Source organism: Squalius cephalus (assembly GCF_949319135.1).
Source record: "Squalius cephalus genome assembly, chromosome: 14".
NCBI lineage: Eukaryota > Metazoa > Chordata > Actinopteri > Cypriniformes > Leuciscidae > Squalius > Squalius cephalus.
The window spans coordinates 27,863,653-27,888,677 of record NC_137135.1 but is presented as its reverse complement, the minus strand read 5'-3'; the positions used below and the strand labels follow the sequence as shown (position 1 = coordinate 27,888,677).

General features: G+C 35.2%; 1 long non-coding RNA gene across 1 annotated transcript in view; it reads right to left on the bottom strand.

Moving 5' to 3' along the window:
* Positions 1-10,367: 10,367 nt before the first annotated feature.
* The window catches only part of LOC307170930, a 38,339-nt gene continuing 23,681 nt past the window's right edge, over positions 10,368-25,025 (bottom strand). Inside the window, exon 3 of the long non-coding RNA XR_013823462.1 lies at positions 10,368-10,432. This is a non-coding gene — a long non-coding RNA (uncharacterized lncRNA). The remainder of the gene's footprint in view (positions 10,433-25,025) is intronic.

The following is a 25,025-nucleotide window of genomic DNA, read 5'->3' as shown; positions in this document are numbered from 1 at the left end:
CAATGGTGAAAAAGTTTTGTTTACCTTGTAACATAAATCTGTGCTGTGACGGATCACAGGTGATGAATAGCTCTAACCTCATCATTTGAAGGAACACTCATGGACGAAGTCGAACTGGAAGCCATGTTAATCTTGGAATAATACGGCCACCGTAGGAGTTAAAACACCTCGGAATTGAAAGGAACAGAAACTAATATTCACTGGGTAGTCATATACAATTTCACCGCTAGATGGGGGAAAATATCACACAGTGTAGCTTTAAGTTCAGTAATTTCACTTAAATGGCAATGCAAATTACTGAACTTAAATATACAAGCTTTATAAAAATGATCATTCTAAAAGAAAATTTCAGATGGCACTTAGAGGCTTTTGCATCTGAACTCTTCATATATATATATTATTATTATTATTTATTTTTTTACATCTACAGTTTTGTATGTGTATACAATGTGTATATGAGGCAAGTTTGTATGCATTAAGCAACAGAGTTTCCCACATCACAAAATGGCCCCTTCTTTGAATAGCCACAATGGCAGAAAAGCTGCCGCACTCAGAAATGGCAGAATGAATAAAAGATAAATATCTGTCTACATTGCCCATGGGAGATGAAGGTCAGTGTTGTCAACACTGAGTGTGTTTGTGTGCACTAGGAATCAACTGTTATCCCTACTTCAGTAATAGATGGAAAACTGATGTCATATTTTCAGCAAAACTTCAACTGAATAGTATGTAAAAACCGAAGATCATTGAAGTTGCCCTTTCTTGTGGCACTGCAGCTCCAGAGGCACATATAAGTAATGACTTAGCTTTATGGAAACCACAGTTTATGGTTTTATTAACGATTTTTGTTCTATTATGAACTAGTGGCCATTAAAAAATGTGGTATCATAATTTATATTTCAATCAGCAAACTAGTTAATTATAATGATAATTAACGTTATAAAACGACAAAGTGCATACAGCTAACATAAAAACAGTCTACACAAACAATGGACTTATGGAACAGAAATTATATTGCAGAGTGATTCATATTTGTCTATCATGACAAATAAATAAATCACAATAAACAGACAAACCAATTCAATGAAGGGGATTGATTCTGAAAGCAGATCTCTCTTTATATATTTTGGACGCATTCGTATTTAAATGTTTCCCGCTGGGAGTATTTAAAATGTTGGCATTTGATGATCTAAGAGCTCTCCCCGGGGTGTAAAAGACTAGACCATCAACAATATATGCAAATGCTAAACCACTGAGAACTTCAAAGGCAAATAAATGGACGGTTCTAAAAGACAGAGCATTTTTAATTACATGTGGTCTTTCAAATGAAGCCCTCTTTGCTGATCTTATGAAAAGTGAAATATTTAAAAAGGTGGTCAGGGAATAAAGTCTCATTCTTGCTAGAGGCCTTTTCTGATTGGAAACGTTAATGCAATTAACTATACAATCCTAATTTACATCATAGAATCTATGCCCATATTTCATTGTTTTAATCACTGTGGCCAAAAACTCAGTTAACTTGTGGTCCTTCATTTTGCTGAGCTCCATTTAAGAAAAGAAAAGAAAAGAAGCCTTTTCAGCATTAAAGTTTAAGAAAATTCCTTTCAAACTACTCAGTTATGGCAGAGGGACGTAACATCAGATTCACTGCAGTAAGATCACCAGACTCGGTAGAGAAATGCAGTAGTGCATAATCTTTTTAAAGGTACTGTAAGCATTTTTTAATACCATACATAAAATGTCCTTACTACCTGACAGACATCAGTGAAATAGATGTCCTGAGAAATCACACCTGTCTCTGAGACAACCGTGTCTGTAAACAGGAAAAAAAAAACACCAAGGCAATCAGAAATGCATGTAAAACATTTTGCACATACCGGTTTTCTGATGAGGGCGTATGGATGAAGGTTAAGTTAAAGTTAGCAAAATAGGAAAATTACAGCACCTTTATATAGAAAGGTACCACTATAAAGAAAGATTAAATAGACTTTAAAGTTAATAAATGTCGACAAAAAAACATCAAATTGTGCCCTGTAAAAAAAAAAAAAACTGTGCATGTCATACTCAATACATTTTTATTGGGATCAGTAGAGCTCAGATTGTCACTCTGCTGTATACATTAAACTAATTCTCAACATTCCCAGAAAGACTTAATCTGGCTCAATATTGTGCTGTCAGTCATGTCAAGAGCTGACCTTAAATCTGAAAGGGGTAATTATTTTCAATGTTAAAACTCTTTCTTCCAGCTTAATATGCACAGAGACAGACATCTGTAGGTAGATTTCCCCAAAAAGTGTAAACACAATTGCGACAAGCCCAACAAAACGAGTTTTACGAGACTAAATATTTTCAGAACAATGGCAGACAGGCGATTTTTATTTACATTTATGCATTTATCCAAAGCAAAAAGATACTCTTTTTTTTTTTTATCAGTTCATGCAGTCACTGGTGCCATTCTCTACTAGTTTAAACAAGTACAGGAACAGGTACAGAACAAGTACAGGAACAAGTACTCTACAGGAACTTTAAAAAAAATAAATAATAATAATAATAATTTGAATTGAAATTAAATTAAATTAAGTAATAAATATCTATGTTATTATATTATATTATACAATGTTTGTACTGCCTTCGAATGTAAAAACTGCAAGGACAGTACAATAACAGTTCAGTTTGGTGATGCTAGTAGGGCAGAAATGACTCAATTCATCTTTAAATCCAGTGGGATAAGCGGATATATGCTGTTTTGAAGTAGAGGGATTTACTTGGATTTACATTCATGAAAGTAATACACAAAAACAGCGTAAAGTCAAATGAGAAGTGCTTCATATCGTCCTACAGTCTCTATCAAGGTAAGCCACCCATTGCTCATCTACTACTTCAAAATAAGTCTGAAACAGCTCAGATGCTCTGTTCAATGATTGTATCCTTTTAAGAGTAAATTTGCATTAATATAAGCTGATATTAAATGCATTTGAAGCCGTTTAGTCTCATGCTTCATGAAAGAACTGTGAACAAGTATCTCACCTCTCTCCCATCTCAATAAACATGCAGGAGATGAAGCAGCCCTAATAATCATGCCACTCAGCCCATGTTCAACTAGAGCCCTGCCTCACCCTGGGGTCTGTTCCTGCATAAGAATGCCACTCAGAGAGGACACATGTGCTTGTCTTTTATTGACCCGTGCTGTAGGTTGGCTGTCCTGAAGTGAATCCTGTCATCATGTTGCTTAGAAAGGATTCGGTGGGACGTACAAGCTTGCAGGCGGTGATTTAAATTCTGTGGGCAGTATATAGTGACAGGGAGTGACTGGTACTGGTTAGCCCGGGACCTACAACACCCCATCACAACCCACAGAGGATGAAATCCCCATATGCACTAATAGATATATGATGTTACTCATTTTATTAAGGTTTCTCTGAAGTTTTTCTTTTTTTAAATGTAATCTTTTCCATTAATTTAAAAATGTTAATATACAGTAAGATAATAAAATGCTAAATTCTAAAAAATACATAACTAAAAACGAAATGCTAATTTTAGCCTGCAAGCATTGAAAGCATACGATCTCATTCTCCCTGCAAATCGCCGTCCAAAGACACGCCTCCTCCAAAACACACGAACACACACAGACCAGGAGCGAGACGACCAGAGACAACGTTATTGGATTACATCATGTGTCATTCACAGGTGAGAAAACTTTACAGTACCCATAGTGAGTAACAGTACTATAATGAACGTAAACAACTGTTTGTCTGCCATTCTCGCTCTATCTGCACAGTGTACATGAATGCGCTGATCACGTATTATGTGTGTGTGAACAGGCTGCGCACTGGTATGCAAACACACGTTGACTGACAGGGAACACGTGCTTTCATTTCATTCGGACCGAATGCAATGATTGAACGAACATTTTATGGTCCTACACCTTCCACAGATGATATACAGTATATTTATAAAAATAAATTTAGACCATTTAACATAGTGATTGCTATCAGGATATGAGGAGACTTTCAACCAGCATAACAAAACATTTTTCTGTAGAGAATCACCTATTGCACCCGTAATCATTTAAATGCTACAAGTGAATTAAGCATAAAAACCAACAGAAAATGTATGGGGTTTTTTTTGGCCAAAGACTACATTTGACAGTGTTAATAAATTTAAGATTAACTTTAGGTGAAAGTTAGATGATGGCAAAGGAATCTTAATGTAAAAACAAGGGAAATTGGCCAATAATAATAATAATAAATAAAAAAATACTATGGTAAAATGGTAATGATACAGTTTTGTACATCCCTAATGCTAATCGATGATCAAGACATAATCTCTCAGAGTGATCATAGAGACCAGAGTTCAAGCCCTATGTCATTAGACTAACTTTCAGTAAACAAGAAGTGTGGGTGCATGATTTGCCTGCATTTATTTAGTGATTTTACTGACTTGATTAACTTGACATTTATTGTGTGGTGCTTAAAATCCAACCTCCCACATCTTTGGATTCTAGCAGGTGAGGAGACTCTGCAGACAGATAGCATGAAAACAACTACAGGGACACAAAATAAAACAGAAAAAAATAGATCCAGATTGAAAACTACAATGTATGTGTCCCTGCACAGTTTTGACTGTATTGAAACATGTGATTGGCAAAAAAAAAAAAAAATGTGTCTGCAAATTAGACACATTAAATCAAGATCCTCCTCATCTTATACTGTTACATGAGCCATCACAAACACATTAACACATTCAGTAAGCCAAAAAGAATGCAACAGAAGCTTGATCTTTGTCTGCTTGGAGAAGGCCACTCACTTATGTAATTAATATAATATGCTCCAAACAGGAAGGATGCCAGTAATATCCCTTGATATCAAATTCCTCCCCATCTGCAAGCCCACATCAGCTTACTTCACAGTTTTATTCTAAGCTACATGACAGCAGTTCCTAAACACACACACACACACACACACACACACACACACAAACACACACACACACACACACACACACACACACACACACACACACACACACACACACACACACACACACAAGCACAATCACAATCACACAATAAAGCCTCTAACACAAGGTCACTAGTCTTTCATTGCATATGACTATGGAAGCAGAATAGTGTCAATTATAATTCACGCAAAAAACATGATTCACACATGCAGACAATTTCACATGCATGAAACCTAATTCACATACACACACACAAAAAAATCACATGTGTGAAAAAAATATACATATATATTCACAAAAAGCAATTCACATGCGCAAAATAAAATTATATATTCATAAAATACATTTCACAAATGCAAAACACAATTCGTAGATATACAACTGTACACAAAAACTTTTGAATGTTTAAAATGTATGAGTTCATCCTTGAATGTGAATGTGCAAATCGTCATTCACGTGTGAATCTCCTTGGATGTGTGTGTGTGTGTGTGTGTGTGTGTGTGTGTGTGTGTGTGTGTGTGTGTGTGTGTGTGTGTGTGTGTGTGTGTGTGTGTGTGTGTGTTTGAGACTTTCCTGGCAGCATGGCTGGACTGGCCATTGGGCATACCGGGCATTTGCCCGGTGGGCCGACGTGCTTTTTGGGCCGATATATCTCATACTCATACTTTTTTTTTTTTTTTTTTTTAACGGCCCATAAAATTTGTACATCGGCGGCCCATTCGTTTTGTTTTGTTTTGTTTAATTGGCGGCGCTGGGTTTGTGCCGGTGTAATGCATTGGTCAAAGTCAGTGTTAGTTTTTTTTTTTGACAGACCAGCCCATGAAACACGTAGCCTAGATCAGCGGCCCATTGGCTCTTTTCTTGATTGACACTGGGCTGGCCCAATCACAACTTTAAACGAGTGAGCGAGCGTGCAGCAGTGTCAGTGTATCTGTCAAAAATAGATGGAGAAGAAACGCAAGGAATGTGCAGATAAATAGCGTGAAAAAATAGAACCAGGCCCTTAAAGCAGACGCTTTATGTGTCAAAATATATGTTTTCTGCCCTTCATCAGCTCCAGCGGCAGATGATGATAGTGAGGACGGAGGATCAGGAGAGAGATGAGAGAGTGTAGAGTCCGCGGTAAGCAGAACTACTTTCAAAACACTTAGGCCATGTCATGAGTGTAGATTATTTCCACATCTGCATAGTTGACGATTACCGCAATTCACTAGAAATTTAATGAGAGGCGTTTGTAAACCATGTTTTCCGCCAAAATAAAAGCTTGATGCAGTTTGCGTCAAAATAAAAGATCATGTGCTTATCTCTTTCAAGTATAGAAATTGGTACAACACTAATTATGAAAGTTTCCTTTATTTTTTAGTGCATTTGTTTTACAAAATATGGCTATTACTGTCATTGGATTAATATTATAACTATTATTATGTAGTAGGTGTAATGTAGATACTGTAACTAAAAGAGGTTTGAATTTTTCTTTGTTTAATTTGCACACTGAATATAGTTTGGAGCTTTTAATTGTGAACTCTCAAAGTGCACCAGATTGATGAATTTAACATTAAAATGCACAAAATTTTCTCAGGGGGGGGCATGCCCCCGAACCCCCTAGAAGAACTGAGGTCACACCACCATAGTTTTAACAAAAATCCTGTAAGAAACACTTGTATTGCTATGCCAGAGCCGCTTATAGCTTGTTTTAGGATTCACCACTGTGGAGTATAGTTCAACTGTATTAATAAATATCAAATTTTGACTTATTTCATCTGTTAACTCTCACTCGTTCCTATACTCACTCATTACATGGCATTAGTGGTTTTAATGAATAGGAGTTGGTATGCATATAATTAAGGGCGTGCAAAGATGGGTGGTGTTTATGATCATATAGTGGGCCGGTCTGGGCAAAAATGCCCGGGCCGATTTTTGGTCCCAGTCCAGCCCTGCCTGGCAGCGCTCTCCTCCTACACAGATCAGTCGTACTCTTTAGCCAATCAGATTTAAGCTTATCAATCGACCAATCAGCATCATGTGAGGGCGGGCCTACCTGCATGTTACGTCATCAGCTTTCGACCAGAGTTCATGGCTGAGCAGAGGTATGTGCAGTTGATCCTTTATGGCGGCAAATCAATGACAATATTCACGGAGCGCACAACTGATGCTGGTGCGCGCAGTAAATGACATTCGCGAGAGGATAACAGATCTACACGCGAGGAAATGGGAACTCGCGAGCTCATTCAAACCCTGCCCTGCGCGCATGACATCTCCTCTGCACGCAATACAAGTCCTCGCGCGCGTATGATCATTCCCCACGCTCTCACGCTTGATCTCCTCTGGCCTGCTGCTTTTGCTCACTCTAACACTTTTATTTTTAGCAGTCAAGGGGCGGGACTTACTGTTTTAATAACCTCAAATGTCATTGGTTACTTCCCCTTTTCCGGAAGTCAGTTGTGATTGGACACCTGTCCAATGACCCGTAATTCACTTGACTTCAGACATGATATTTGTTTTATTTATTTATATTAATGTGTAATGTGATTTAATACATTGGTAATATAGAATAGATTCTTACCAGATACTTTATTAACAGAAAGTCGTTCTAGTGATTGCATTGTGTTGTTTAGAGATATTTACAGACTGTAATGACACATTTCCATGGTTATTAGCATTGTAAATCTACCAAAATTCTTATACATTTTTACATTTTATATTTATAACACTATGATTTGTGTTATTGGCATTAAAATATCTAAAAGAAATTGGAGAAAAATGGGAATGCAAAGTCATATTTGCTGTAGTTCACCACTACACTACTACCACTATACCCCCATTCACCACTATTAACATTTACCCAACCAAAATTATATTGGATCTGAGAACCTCAGAAATGTAAAAAGTGTCCATTAAATAGTTTTAAAATATAACAAGGGCTTTGGATGAAAGATAAATTACTTGTTTATATCAATAAGCAAGAGTTTTTGTGTAAGCTTTTTGTTATCATCCTGTGTATTACTATTATGTCAATTTTGAGTGGTTCATTATATTTTCTATTAAATGTAAAAGGGGTTCTGGCAGCATGAATTTTTTTTTATTTATTTTTTTTTTTTTTTAGATATTTTATGTTCAGATGGGATGTAATCATTCATGCTGTGTACTGTACTTGCCTCATACTTTCTCTTATTTGGTTATTCGCTTACAAAAAGTTAGATGATTAATATCACTATATAATGTTGTAATATCTACTTTGCTGGGTTTAAGCTGGGTTTAAAAATTTGCTGGGTTTAATTTTGTTCCTCTGTATTCTGTAGCAAATTCTGAAAAGGCATTTGTGAGCTATAATTAATGCTGTGTACTGAATCTTAACTTTAGAAGCCAGAACCCCTTTTACATTTAATAGAAAATATAATGAACCATTTATATTATGTAAAAATGTATAATAATTTTGGTAGATTTACAATGCTAATAACCATGTAAATGTGTCATTACAGTCTGTAAATATCTCTTAACAACACAATGCAATCACTAGTAAGACTTCTTGTTAATAAAGTATCTGGTAAGAATCTATTCTATATTAACAATGCATTAAATCACATCACACATTAATATAAATAAATAAAACAAATTAAGTGATGTCTCATGTCTGAAGTCAAGGACAGGCGTCCAATGACATTGTAACCAATGACATTTGAGGTTATTAAAGTCCCGCCCCTCGACTGCCAAAAATAAAATTGTTTGAGCGAGCAAAAGCAGCAGGCCAGAGGAGATCAAGCGCGAGAGCGTGGGGAATGAACATGCGCGCGCGAGAGAGCTTGTATTGTGTGCAGAGGAGATGCCAATGCTCGCGAGCAGGGTTTGAATGAGCTCGCGAGTTCCGTGAATATTGTCATTGATTTTTCGCCATAATCGTTCATTTCTGTGTTTACTGAAGTTAAAGAAGTTAGCATCTGTTTTCATGCATGTGAAATTGTCTACGCATGTGTGAATAATTTTTTTTGCGTGAATTATAATTGAGACTATTCTGTTTCCATAAATAACAATCAGTGTTAGAAAGTGTACTACCTGAGGAAAGCTATTCTTTAGAATTATTAGCATTCCAACATGATCACTGCACATGAACAACATGACAAAACCAGAATGCTCTCATTATTAGCAGACACGGTCTCCTCTTCCATAACGAATGCAGTTCCCTTGGCATTCACCCGCTCCTGTAATCTCACTGCTCTTGCAGCACCTCTAATTTGAGTTCTGGACGTTTTCTCCACTTGTCACAATTTTTTTTATTTACTTATCTCAAGTCTCCTTATCTAAAGTTCCTCACTTTATCAGACTTTGATGCAGCTTGGTGGAGCTCATTAGATGAGAACATGGCTTCTCTCCAGACCAGAGGAGGTGACAATGACAATAAACAGTATCTTATTATTCCTGTCCAGAATCCAGAGGTGAGCAATATGTCTTCCACATAGGCTTGAATGCCATTTGCTTTTATTCCCTAATTTCCACACAATAAACAATAAAGAATAAAAATTCTCCTTTACAGCCTTTAGTTTTCAGGACACACGTCACAAAATACTGCAGATGTCAGAGGGGCCACACAAAAACACATGAGAAAAATATAAGCTAAAATATGCTCGTCCTGAGAGTGAGACGGTGCTTCTGCAGTGACATGGTGCAGGACAACCAGGCAGTTCCGGAAAGAAGATAAGTGATTAGATCAACAGAAAAAAAGCGAACAAGTGTGGGGGAAAAAACAGTAGGCTAACACAAAGTGACGGTAGTAAAACACAATAGGCAATGCCTAATTTTTAGATAGTACAACAAAGACATTGATAAAATGTACATAGTCTGGCCCAAAAAAAGGGGGGGGGGGGGAAGGCTAGAGCAGCGGGACTAGAGGAGAGAGGCTATCAGAATGCCTGCAGATTCTGCAGACCTGGTGAACATTGATTTATGACAGGAGGCGAAGAATAGACGACAAGAGCAGACAGCACTTTGTAAAGGCCACTGTAAACATGACACAGCTCCATGTAAGTCCAATAGATTTCAAGAAGGGTCCTTTTACAATAAATATTTTACAATAAAACGTTGCATTCAAGTAGATTGATTGAACATTTGCATTTGACAAAACTGAATAATTGGATTCACTCATCACATCCATTGTGAATTCACATGGTATGATCACAATGTAGCAATTAGGCTGTGGAATTATTATTGTGTTGAATTATGTAACTCTAATGATTTTATGTGAAAGGTGTTTGCTCTTTTGGGAAATCTATCAAGCAAACACCTTTCAAAAATGTGTCATTACAATTACATGCATTGAGAACTACCAAAGTAGTCTATATTAAAACATGTGACATTGGATAATGTCAAATCAGCTACAATTGTTTTGATTGATTGTTTTTCCCCCATTCACTAACCGAATGTGGTGTTGTATGATCAGGTCCATGACATATTAGGCAATCAGGCAATGTATAGACTGTGGCTGAGGGAAGAAGACGAAAAGAAAGATTAAAAAAGAAAGATTAAAAAAGAAAGAAAACAAATCAATGCAATTTCAGTGTTGTTGCTAAGGCTTTAATGGACTATAATGGTAAAGGGTTCAGCATGTTTGTCTGTATCATATGCTGAATGTGAACTGGCCTTGTGTTTGTTGTACCAATCTCTGTCGTTCCTCTAAGATTGTCCCTTATTTTCACTCAGCACATTTCTTCATTTTCTTTGGACATTCAAGGCCACAAACTGTTACAGTTTATGAGCACAAACTGGGAAATGAGCAAAACAGAGACAATTGGAAAACCTTGCAAGCAATAAACCAAAATGAACACTCGCAAACCACCAAATGTGAGTAATTAAGACTGGTAAAGAAGTTGTATCACCAGTTGGATCTCACTTAATAATAAACATATAAACAACATTTGATTTTAAAGAAATCAAATTGTGCCTCATTGACTCAATCTAGAAATGTACCTTCAGATTATATTTAGGATGTCTAAAGTTTAAATTCCTCCAGAACTCCATGTGCCAACACACACTGTATATGCAATATTCCTCACAATAAACCATCAACAGTAAAATATGAGCAGGAAAATCACAATGTATCTTCACATTTTTAACAGGTGGCTTACGATGCAAGACGAGTGACACGATGACCTGGACTATTAGTCACAAATAAACAAGAAAACAAGAAAAACTGCTAAATAGCTGCATTATCATTGCCTGTCACTATTAATCCACTGTTCTATAAATAAAGCCATTATTTAGAAGGCAAATAAAAAGATACTATAGATTTTGAAGTTTTTAAGAAAATGTCAATATGCTGGGGACACAATATCTGTAAATAGCCTTGCGCATCAAAATGTATTTTGTCACAGATGATCTGTCATATATCATATACTGTCTAATATCTCAATGCTATCTCAAAGGGCTCAGCTGTCATGTGGCTATTAAACCCAGACATTTAATATTCAGCCATAACGTGCTGAATGCTGTCTCTTTGATGGATAAAGGAGAATGGTGGCACAGTGAATGACTGCCATTACAAAGTGACAGTGGAGGCCATGATGAAAGAACAAAAGGCAAACACCTAAAAGATTCTTCTTACACCATCTCTTTTAAAGCGCAGCCCTCCCCAGAGTGGCCTTATTTATTTATTTATTTTATTTTTTTGTACTTAGCTGCTGCAAACATACCGTCACATCAGAAGCTTTTTATATGAAGATATGCATACATGGAAGTGTTGATGTTTTAGGAATGCATATTAATTCACTGCAAAAGTAAATACAACGCTAATGGGCCAACTAATATAACAGAGCTTCTCAAATGATTTTATCAGGATCGAGATTTTACATTGGAGATCAAGTGGTGACCATCACCATAATTGTTTAGAAAAATTTACTTCAGGGCTGGGTAAAAATATTAATATTTGATAATAAATTGCATTTGCTTTGTGATTTTTAAACAAAACCAAATCTTCATGAAGAATCAGTTGCTGGACCCAATGTAAAGCCAGACAGCAGTTTGGAAGGTGCTTATTCGTAGATTTGACCACTAGATTGCCACCATGTTAAAAAGCTTAGAGTTATGATACAGTTGTGAGGAAGACTTTGGTGCTTTGCAAAGCTTTGTTTTTTTGCCACCAAACTAATGGCAGAGTTTGAGGTCCGAATGTAATCTGATTAGGTAAAAACCTACCGGGAAACAATTCTTTCTATTGATTTGTCTTCGAAAAATGCACGCCATTTCGTACATACGAAATACGAACATACGAAAAACATACAGCGCAACCAGTGCTGTTCACAAACAAATGACTCTTTTGAGCCAGTCGTTTTGATGAATCATTCAAAAAGACTCACAAACCTCATTTGAATTAGTCTGACTGAAAGAATTATGGAATATTTTAATATTTTACATGATGAATGACATTTATTATAAATTTATATTTAAAAAGTAACAAAAGTCACCATGAAATATTTTTTTTATGGAATATTTCCAGAATTTTTATAAATGATTTATCCATGCACATCACAGAAAATGGACACACATTCAGCTGATCTCATAGTAAAGCCTTTCTCCTTGAAGATTTGCCCGAGTGGTCAGTGGATGCCTTAGGGCAACTGGTTCGTATCAGGGGAAGTGATGGGAAAGAACACATCACCACACCTTTCTCAGACTGCATAAAGAGCAAATGAAATAGAGTCATTTAAGAGAACATTTGGTCTCAAGAGCATCAGCCAACTGCAAGACTTTAATGTGAAATTAAAATCACTTTCAGCTCTTTTGTCTCGATCATGTTGTTCACTCCATTGTAACAAAAGATATAGTTTTTACACATTTGATAAATAATCCTCCACAAATATCTAGAGGTGCTAACGTATCACCCGATAATAACAGTGAGATGAAGCAAGCGAGTCTTCCTCTATAGCCATTTTCACTGCTTTGCCAAGACTGATGACAGCAGCCATCGGGGACTGGAAGAAAAAATCTTAGTCAATTTGCTGCTTTAGGTCCCCATGTGACATCAATTCTACACAAAATAAGGAATTAAAACAGTAAAATTCCACCAAATAACACTATGGCTAAATGCCCAGAATTCATCTCAATTCCATGGCAATAGAGAGGGCGAGATACACCATCCATCTATACGTTTATGTATGCGGTGACACATAAACGGCTAGGCTAACAAAATATGAGATTTCAAAATGGCAAAAAGCATCTCCATTAAGGAAATAAATCAATTATTTCAATAGTACAAAGCTGTGCTTTCTCTCACCATTTATTTTCACTTTCACCTTATAAATTCAGTTACAATAGGTCTCTCATGGACCATAATATGGAATGTTTTGGGCCATTCCTACCATTCAATTTTCCTATAGTTCATTTTCATAACTTAATATATTGGATACATATATTAAACTCCAACACATCATTTTTAAATAATTCCACTACTTTGGCAGATATGTCTTTTTTTGCCATGCCCCCATACTGTGCATTTCTAAGATGACATCTGTCATTTCCTTAAGAAATAATAATAATGATTAGAAATGTTTCTTCGGTTTTGATGTTTTTTTTTTTTTTTTTTTTTTTTTTTTTTAGGAATATTCTTTAAATTGGTAACCAATGTTTTTCTTGTTTTTCTTTCTATGGGGAAAAAAACAACACAGGCATTAAAAAATAATACATTTTAAGAAATCCATGATGTTTCTCTAACTTTAATACAATCCATCCTGTTTAAAAATTACAGCAATCTTTGAGATATTAACATTTTAAAAGATGACTTATCCTTTTCTTTCCATTTTAATGAATGAAATGCTTGTGCTTGAAATTAGTTTGGCATATGCATTTACAGAAACAAATCAGAAATAAGCAGTTTTTTACTACTATTTTAAGTTACAGATTTAAGTACTGAATAACAAGAACCTCTTTGTAGACCCATTTTCTCTCAAACAACATTATAGCGTTCATCATTCAATAGTGATCCATTATCCACTTCTGTATGGAGGACTGAGGGAAGATTTCTACTCTCCATTCCAATGGTGATTCTAGACCCTACTTAGTAGGGCTTCAGTTCCCTTATCTTTTAATCTCAACCTACCCGTAAAAAAACAATCCTAGGGACACCTGAGCCTCATAAAAACCACATGATTTTATGATCTCTCCTCATATTTACTGAAAACTGCAGCTGTAGTGAACTCTCTGAGAACATTTCCTCTAAATCCTCCCTTTATTAGTTGTTAAACAAACTTTAAAGATCATTATATTAAGTAATATTCTCCCTCTTGTCAGTGAGAGGCCCTTGCATAGGTGACAGCACACCTGTCTCTATCTCAGATTTCCTCTCCATTGCAATGAAATAAAAGAATGCAACCAAATCCACCCTACTGGTATATTTACGGACTAAAGGCCCATTCACACCAAAAGACAATACCTATAATGATATCGATAACGATAACAATAAAGATATGGTTTTAGAAATTGTTCTAAATGTCAACAAATCAACACTTTTTTTCCAGCTGATGAACAATAAAAACATTAACAGCTAATCCAAATCCATTCTACTTTAAAGGTCTTAAAGGGATAGTTCACCTAAAAATGAAAATTCTGTCATCATTTACTTGACCTCAAGTTGTTCCAAACCTGTATGAATTTCTTAATTTTGCTGAACACAAAAGATGATATTTTGAAGAATGTCTGTAACCAAACGAGCCAAAGGCCCCATTGACTCCCATGGAAAAATAATAATAATATGGAAGTCGATGGGTCCCTTTAACTGTTTGGTTACAGACATTCTTCAAAATATCTTCTTTTGTGTTCAGCAGAAGTAAGAAATTCATACAGGTTTGGAACAACTTGAGGGTGAATAAATAATTAATTTTTGGGTGAACTATCCCTTTAAGCATTTAAAGTGTCAGATGACATAACAGCAGTGTGCACTTATAATTATAGTTATAGTTCTTGATCCTGGTGTGAACGGGCGTTAAATGATGCAGTTTTACATGGTTTATTCAAAATTGTCAGTAAAGCAAATTTTGTTCCCATGATGTCTTCCCGCAGAGTGTCAAGAGGCAAAAGGTCAGAGGATCAAAATATGCTTGACTGACAGTCTGGTTTTTGAGCTGCCAAAGGGACAGGGGCTTGGTAAAACCATTGTTGTGTTGCAGTACAGGAAGTGTTAGTGGTTTACAGCACAAACAATCATTAAGCTCTCTCCAGCCCCCAGGCTGATTGCAAAGGGGAAATTAAAAGCAAAATCTGCTAGACAAAAGGGGTGTCTCTCTTTATCTCCAAACATTATCTGAGCATCTCCCAGGTAGCGCACAGGAGGGATGTCCAGGGTGGGTTTCTCTCAGAGGACACCACAGCTGTCTCCACGGGGAGAGAGAGCTTTAATTAGATGTCAACACGGCTGAGGAGATGCAGACTTTACAATACTCAGCGGCACAGGGCTTGGCTGAGCTTCTACAAAACTGACGTGACTGGTCATGGGTGGCAAGTCCTGTGGGTGGTTACATTTCCATGTGTGAATATAAATATGAGTCAACAAAAAAAAAAAAACATTTCCTAAAACATGTTGACTATGTTCTTATCAAAATGTCAGCATAAATGTGAACTATAATACTGCATCCAACAAACAGGTCTAATGTTATGCTTACTTCTTGGGTACGAGCACTGCTGGTTGTGAGCAATGAGTAAGAAAAAATTAGGTTTACCACAAATTTAAGTACAAAATATATTATGTATTTATCAAAAACTATGGCATCACTTTACAGTAAAGTCTAATTTGTTAACAGTAGTTAACTAACTAATAGCAATGAGCAATATATTTTTTACAAGTACTATGTTGTTAGTTCAAATTAACTAATGTATAACTAATGTGTACAAATTAAACCTTATTTTCAAGTGTTACCAAAAGTATGTATATATATTCATTCATTCATTGTCACTATAATTAATACAATTATTATGGTTTAATTAGCTTGTAGTAAAGGAATTGTTAATTGGTTATTAGGCGTAAACCGTTTTTACTCACTTTAGATGAGGTCACGGAAAATGTGAAATATAATTAATTACTGTAAGTGCTTCAAACCAAACTTTATTAGACATTAATTGCTTTCATAATCAGTGTTCCTTAAAAAGTTTAAAAATACATTAAGCGCACGCGCACACACACGGAACACTTAATACAATTAATGTCTAATAAAGGTTGGTTTAAAGCACTTAATGACATTTTCCTATTTTTCGTGACAATCTAAAGTGAGAACTATTTACAGTTAATAAGTTGTTAAAGCATTAAAAAAACAGTATCTAACTCTTCACATATGAGCTAATTGTGTTAATTACAGTAACAATGAATGAAGAACTCACTATTTGTTTATATTCATATACAAAGAATGTAGACTATATATTAACAATATATTAACTATGAATTAAAGGGGTGGTTGAATATGATTTAACTTTTTTTCTAACATTAGTTAGTGTGTAATGTTGCTGTTTGAGCATAAACAACATCTGCAAAGTTACAACGCTCAAAGTTCACAGCAAAGAAAGATATTTTCTTTTAAAGAAGTCGCTTTTTAAGGACTACAACAAACGGCTGGTAGGGACTACATGACATTCCTCCCGGGTTAATGACATCACTAACCCTAAAATTTACATAAACCCGCCCCCGGAAATGCATTTACAGATTATCAAGACAGAATATGCTAATCAATGTCACATACACATAAGCTACATAAATTCACCAACTAACCATTCAGAAATGTTGTCTACATGTTGTCATGTTGTCTTCTTGAGTCTCTCCATCTTTCTGACTTCGGTTTGAACATAAAAAGCTAAAAGTTTTTGAAATTTCCAGTGCATGTGAGGTAAAAGGACACAAGCTGTTGAAGCTCCACCCTCTCAGTAGCTCATCTGCATTTAAAGGAACAGACACAAAAACGGTGCGTTTTTGCTCACCCTCAAAAAGTGACAACTCTAACATGATATATAAAAATAGTATTTTGAGCTAAAACTTCACATACACACTCTAGGGACATCAAATACTTATTTTACATCTTGTGAAAAGGGCATTATACCACCCCTTTAACTATAAACTAATAGTTTACAAATGGTTTTTAAGTACTTTATTACTGTACTTATTATAGTGTTACCAATTAAAGACAAAAAATTAGTGTGGCATGAAGAACACAAGCCTTGCTGACTCCATAAAAGGGAAAGACGCAGTGAGTTGTTGTTCCCATGACTTATGACCTCTCCTCGAAACAACAGACACAACCTCCTCGTTTCAAATAGTTCATCCAACAATATTGAGCGCTTTCTTGCCTATGTTGTGGTTTCTATTTTCTAGAATATTTCCATAGAATGAAAACAACATAACTGACAGTTGTCTCTCAAGCAACCAATTTCCTACTGTGCACGTTTTACCATTCTATGGTCTCCTTCTTCTCACATAATAGAATAATTTAAACTCAAATCAATATTTCATGACCATTTATTTATTTGTTCATTCATTTGGCTAGTAGCTGTGTATTAAGCAGGATAATGTATAATCAGCTGATCATTATGGCAAAATAATTCGCTTCAGGGTGATATAAGACCCCACTGCGTCGCCTCTGACTTAATTTTGAGATAATGACCGGCTGACTGTAGATTATCCCTTAAATAATTATTATTTCTGCCACCAACCTGGCTATGAGTTCACAGCTTGTTACTATTCAAACCCTGGCTCTCATACTAAACCAAACATGCAAGGAAAAATATGCAATTCTTAATCTCTCTTTGAGAACTCTATAACACTTTCCCACCATGGCCAAAAGTGGAACAGTCTACAGCAAAAATTCTCAGGCTATTGCTCTTTGATGTGCCAGCATGCAGTCTAGAGGAAAGTTTGGTTTTATCTCTCTGTTCTCCGAAGCTTCCATCCTGCTTTTGGTTAATTTGCTCTGCCATATTCAAGGACCTCAGATTGCTGAACACTGTCAATATCGATATTTGCACACACCGGCTGGCCATACAATCGAATGCCCCTAGAGACACTGGTAAACACGAATGAGACAGAGAGTGGAACGACTGATGTGAGAGATGGTTGTGTTGCATCAGTGTAGGCTGTTTAGTATTCTGCGGTTACGCTCTTAATTGTCTACTGCTGTGTCAGTTGACTGCAATAGAAATCTCTGACTTCTATAATGGGAAAAAGTCTGTCTCTTATATCGGCAAGCAGCTGTATACCACTTAATTTCCCATCTGGTTTAACTCTACAAACAGCAGCCATGAACCTGCTTGAATATAGATAAGAAAAAAAAAAACAGAAAAAAAAAAAAAACAGGTTAAAGATAGAGAGAGAAGCACAATGATAAGGAAGGCAGCTTGAAGTTGCATTACATTGGTTCTCATTTGCATAAAGTTCAACTTTTTTTCCCAACTTTGTCACATTGCAGAACATGCCACATGCCAACAGTTGCTGTGATTCTCACCGGAAATTAATTACTTTCAATTAGAACCAAACAACATCAGTTTTGCAAAAGTGCTCGGCAGAATGATATTGCTCAAATAGACTTACAATGTTAAAATTCACTTAAAATTTGAAAATAAGTTCCAAAGGTTTTAGAGGACAACTTCATTATGACATATCCTCAGCAAACAAAATTAAAACAAACAAACAAACAAACAAACAAACAAAATGCTGCCTATGGTGCAGATGTCATAACACTCGAGAACCAATGACACTTGACAGATGTCAAGTCAAGTGTTAAGGTGTTAAGACACCTTAATCTGTTTTAGAGATGTAAAACTACATTTTAAATAAATAAATAAGTAGATATACACGTCTAATATAAACATTAAAAAATTAGGGCTGTCAAACGATTAATCGCGATTAATCACACCCAAAATAAAAGTTTGTGTTTACATAATATATGTGTGTGTATGGAGTATAATTATTTTCTATATATAAATACACACACATGCATATATATTTAAGAAAAATGTGTTATTTATATATAAAATATTTATATATAATATAAATTATATATAATATAAATATACAGTATATACACAGTATATACATGCAAATATTTCTTAAATATATACATGCATGTGTGTGTATTTATATATAGAAAATAATTATACACCATACACACACATATATTATGTAAAAACAAACTTTTATTTTGGATGCGATTAATCACGATTAATCGTTTGACAGCCCTATAAAAAATATGAACAATTTAGGTTTAAATTAAGGCAATCCTTCACTGAAGAATGAAGAACTTTAGGAGGATCCCTAAAAGAAATAAATGAAATATCCTTTCCATTGTAACACATTATTTATTTATCTTTAAAAACGGAGTTTAAGAAAAAACAACAGATATAGGCTAACATTTATCACCCGAAAGCCTAGCATACCCTTTCTATAAATGTTTCTTATTTTATTTTAAATAATATTGTTTTGTTTTTTTATTGGGTTTAAAAGGTACAACATAACTGGAATAATTCACATTTTATCACATTTGAGTCCTCTTGAGCACACCGTTACTTATTCAGAGAATGCATACTCGACTGAATTCCTCCCTGACACTAATTCTGTCCTTGACCTCCGGCCTAAACCAACTTTGCTAGTCAGTGTTACCTTTGTTCCCTCATGTTTCTGATTGGAGTTTGATTTTTGACTTCCAGCTGAGTGTGGTTTGAGCATGGGAAAGGTTGCATGCAGATTCACTGATTACAGAGTCTAAATGTGAACTGACTGATACCATAGCAGTTGCTTTAATAAAGAGGTGAACTCCTGTTGCTTAATGACTGTTGTTGAGTCTCTTTTTGAGGACATCTGGATGCTTTAGTCAACCTGTGAACTCAGTCTGTCAACCTTCTGCGTATGAGGTTCACATTACTTATCAGCTTTCATTAACAAATGCATGGCAGTGACACTTGTGTTTAACATCTGTGGCATATTTCAAAAAGCTACTCTGTCATGATAAAAAGTGTTCTGCAGTTTGATAAAGATCCTGTTTTGGCGTTGTAAACCATTGAAGAATTTCTAGCAGGCCTTAAAATAACAATAACAATCACAATATCAAGTCAAGTCAAGTCAAGTAACCTTTATTTATATATCGCTTTTTACAATGCCGATTGTTTCAAAGCAGCTTTACAGTGAAAATATATAACAGAAATATAACATTTTATAGAATATAACAGAAATGCTTCTGGGAGATCTATTTTTGACATATACTGCAATCAAAACATTTGCACATTTGATTTTTGAGATTAAGATATCGGGTCAGTTAATGCACTTAATAATTGTTGGGAATTAACACTAATATTAAATGCAAGGACCTGCAATATATTAATGTAGCTTTTTTGAGAAGATAATAATAAGTGCATGATTATATTTATATTCTAAGCTGGTAGACTAAAAACAGATGGTTATTTCCTGCTTCAGACCAAGAGGAAAAAGAACCTATATTTCCTTGCTCCTGACTGCTAGAGAGAAAAGGGACTAATGAGTTAGTCTGTGCTCATAAAATAAAGTCCTGGTTGCCATATACGCTAGCATAATTCTCACCAAATAAATAATTATGTGGACATGAAATATAGATCTGACATTATTTAATGATCTTACCTGTATGTTATTTTAAAGCTTCTACTTAAAAAAAGTACATTACAATATACAAAACAAAATACAAGTTTATTAACTAACATCAACAGAATAATAAATACTATAACAAATGTATTGCTCATTGTTAGGTGATGTTAGTAAATGCATTAACCATTGTTAACTAATGAAACCTTATTGTAAAGTTTTGCCTTAAAGGGGTCATCGGATGCAAAATTCACTTTTATATGGTGTTTGCATATAAATGTGCCTTTGCAGTGTGTGGACACAACCACCATACAATGAAAAAAAATCCATTCACTCCTTTTTTTTATCCTCAAAAAGCTTAAACACTCTCAATAATTAAGCCGTTTGGATTTTCTGAGCAATATGATGTCATATTGCTCATGCTCCGCCCACTACCGCTGACGGACTGTCCCGTATTAGCATATTTCCCGTATTAGCATATTTCCGCCGTCAGCCATTTGTATACTGTCCGCCAAGGCATCACTTTACGTGTCTTGTGTCCACACCCCCCATGGAAGAGATGGGTGGGGTGAGCAGTTGCTCATTATCATTTAAAGAGACCGAAACGGGTCGCTTGTGAAGTTTTTGAGGAGGTAAAAAGGGTGTTGTTTTACACAACCATTAAGGAAGTTTAACCAAAGTATGTTACAAACTTTACATGAAGACCCTAAAGAAGCATACCAACTTGTGGAAAATTGGCATCCGATGACCCCTTTAACATTTTAATTTATTATCATAATTATAATACACACATTTGTTTATTGCAGAAATAGTTTTTCCGTTTACTGCACTATAGTGGCTAATGAATCAGCAGTCTCGGAAAATAGCTTACGTCCATGTTGCAGAATAATAACGCGGAGCTGCTAATATTTATCTGATACTGATTAAGATCCATATCTATACAGGTTGGAATCAATCAATTCTAAGCCACTAAAACAACATCTCTTACCATAGGGGTGGGGGAACAGATTCCAACAATGATTGCTTGCCATCAGATTCTAATCCACCCATGTTTCTTCTACAAGGAGATTGTAATATTTATCAAAATGATACTGGTTAAGATCCAAACTGCAGTGTTGCAAATGGATGACAGCAAACTGCTGTACGCTACTGACCGATCAAAATCATGTATCCCAGGGTACTGTGCAGTAAGGTTTTATCATATTGTTTGGTGTTTCTTTAATTGACTTTCATTGTCCTTTGTCAAAGTCAAATCCCAGAGGCTCTGATAGCAAACTTGATAGACTGATTGATTGTGGCACTGCGGGTATGTGTGCACTGTTTCGAGTTGTCACTAAGACAGTCTTCTAGTCACATTGCACACCATCTGTCGGTGACTACAAGATTAGAACAGATCTATTGGAATGTAACTGTTGACTTTGCAGTCTGCATTTAATGGTATAAGGTCTTACTTCCTTTTCCATACTTGAGGAAAGATCTAAAAATGAGTATCAGTTGAAACAAATTGAATGATGAAAAAAATGCCATGGAAGACTTATTGTATTACATTTGTAGTTCTTTAAATGGTAAATTACATGATTTGTTTTACATTATTTTATGAATGATTAAGTTTTAGCAATTATAAATATGCTGGATTTAATATAATTTTCTTTCAGCATGAAAAAGTTGGAGAATTAATCAAAAGCAATGTTTTCTTCTAATGCAATCTGAAGCACATTCTCACTCACTTTCATACTTTCCTCAAAGTGCACAACTGCACACCAAACTGTTCCCACTAATGAATCAGACCTGCAGTGGAAAGCATGATGAAACGGTTGTGTTCATTTTGAAGGGTATGAAAAAGTATTAAAAAAAAAAAGCCAGGCTTTAGTCATGTTCTGCCAAATCATCAGTAGCAGTATAGTGCTGATGTACTGCAGATGGCTTCATAGAATTTCTGGCACTACTGTTTTTCTCTCCATTTCATTCCAGCAGATGGATATATAGTATATATATATGATATGTGGAATATGATTTCAAAACACTAATGTGTACACCCATTTTCTGAGCTTGTTCTGCAATTTTGCAAAGTTTTAAAGCACAATCATTGATACATTCCTTGAGGAATGCAACAATACAGGTAGAGGTTTTGTGCCGTAACCTTCTTTTAGGTTTTTTTGTTGTTGTTGTTGTTGTTGTTTGTTAAAGTACCATCTCATATTGGAAACTTTGTTAAAATACCTTCTCCAATCTGTAGTTGAGTTCTTTATTGCATAAAATATCAAAGAACTCAAACAATACATAATTCCGTTGGGAACATTGTGCTGTCAAATAGCACTTTGTAGTCGGCACACTAGAGAAGAGTTTCTTTGCGATAGTCAATTCTTTGCTTTATTTTCAGTCCCAGTTATCCACAAACCAGCAAATTACTTTTGAACTACGATTTATTTTATTGTTTTATTTTTTATTTATTTTCTGCGAACACTATAATGAGAAAAATTGTGAATATCAGGGTTGCGTGCTAGACAGAAAGATAAATAAGATAGAGAGTACATTTCTCTTCCTGCCATTCCAATTCAGCTTCCTTTGGGGGGTGTGGCCAATTGAATTCAAATTGCAACACAAGGTAGGGACAAAATCAACCTGTTCTCATGAGAAAGCATAACTATTTTTTGATGTGACAATATTTTGTATAAATTCATCAATATGATTAGCTCAGAAAGCGATTTTTAGAAAAAAGCAAGCATGTAGGTCCACCCCTTAACCTATCTGTCATTCAATCACAAGTAGATCTTACGAAAATTCATAGCAATTAGCCACCAATTCGCCAAAACGGAAAATGGAATCTGATGGCAAATAGAAATAAAATTGCCATTAGAGTGTTATGACAACGGTTATGAATAACAGAGTGTGCTTTTTTTCAGTAGTGTAAGTAAAGAAACCTTAAAACCTACCAGGAATTATACTTTATAAAAGTTGTAGAAAAGAAAGTACAATTGCTCCAATGTCTTCAGACACTTGGCCTCAAGGTTCTGCGGGCTTAGTGTAGCATTTGGAGGTTAAAACCAGTGCTTTTATTGAACTGGAAGCATCAGACTCAATCAGTTGTAAACAGTTGTGACAAGACAAGAAGCTTGCTAGCTTTGAGATTGCTCAAGCAAGATAATAAGTAGAGAGCTACATCAATGGCAGCCATCTCAAACATGGGTCACCAGCCAATCAGCTTTCTTGCCATTTGGGAACACCTCTAGAGCTGCAAAATCATCACTCTTAGGCAGAGTTAGAATTCATATTTTCTCATTTTATTTGTCTTATCTTATATTTGTCTAGAGCTGTTTGTTGTTAGTTTTTTTAAAAGATACATTTTTAGGCTGCTCTGTCTCAGTAGTCTAACAACGCTTGTAGATCAAGATGGCCAATCAAATCAAAGAAGGCGGGTCTTACGGTCTTAACAATGCACAAGTTTGTGGAAAGATGAAAGTAGATGTAAGTATTAGACAACTGTTTTACAATAGAAATGTTCAGCAACCGACAATAATAGACTTGTAATGCAAACTACTAAAATTTTTATGAAATTTCCTCGTTTTGAACTAAAAATGAGCGATCATGATTCATGAAATTCATAAATAAATGTGACGAGACAACAAACGCTTGAGTTTTCGACATATTAGACATAGGTATAAGAGTTAATGTGCGCACATTTCAAAATAAACTATTTTCCAATAGTTTAAATTGATTACTTCATTGCAATTAGACCTAGAACTTCTTTTAGCATTTTTATGTATTTATTCCCTTAAATCCCTTTTAAACCTTTAATTATTGAACTCCATTATTATTATTATTATTATTATTATTTAATAAATAATAAGCATCAGAGGATGGCAAAGGTAATATAAATGTAAAATGAAATATCCTATAGATCTGCTAAATAAAACAATGCTGTCAGTGGGTGATTCATTGTCAGTGAATTGCATGTGTGCTTAATTTTGTGGCTATTACTGTTTCTATCAAAGCACCAACTTTGAAAGAGCTAACATTTTAGTAGGAACAAAACAAGAGATGCTTATTTATTCATTTATTCATTCATTCATTCATTCATTCACATATATATATATATATATGTATATATATATATATATATATTAACCATGCCAATCAATTCCTGGCAGGAGTCGAGGAACCATGTAGAGGAAGTGATCTCACTGCACTGATGATGTGCAGGCCATTTGACCTTCAGATTAAATATTTATGAATGTAAAACAAACAAAAAATGCAGTTGAAGTTCTAGCTTGCTTATCAATTACAGAGAGATTCTTTAATCCTTCAACCAAATATTTCTTTAAGAATATTTAAGAAATGGTCAGAAAGAGAAGGAGTGGGGAAAAAAAGATTTAAGTGACTTTGAATGTGGCATGGTTGTTGGTGCTAGATGGGCTGGTCTGAGTACAGAAACGGCTGATCTGATGGGATTCTCATGCACAACCATCTGGGTTTTCAGAGAATGGTCAGAAAAAGAGAAAAA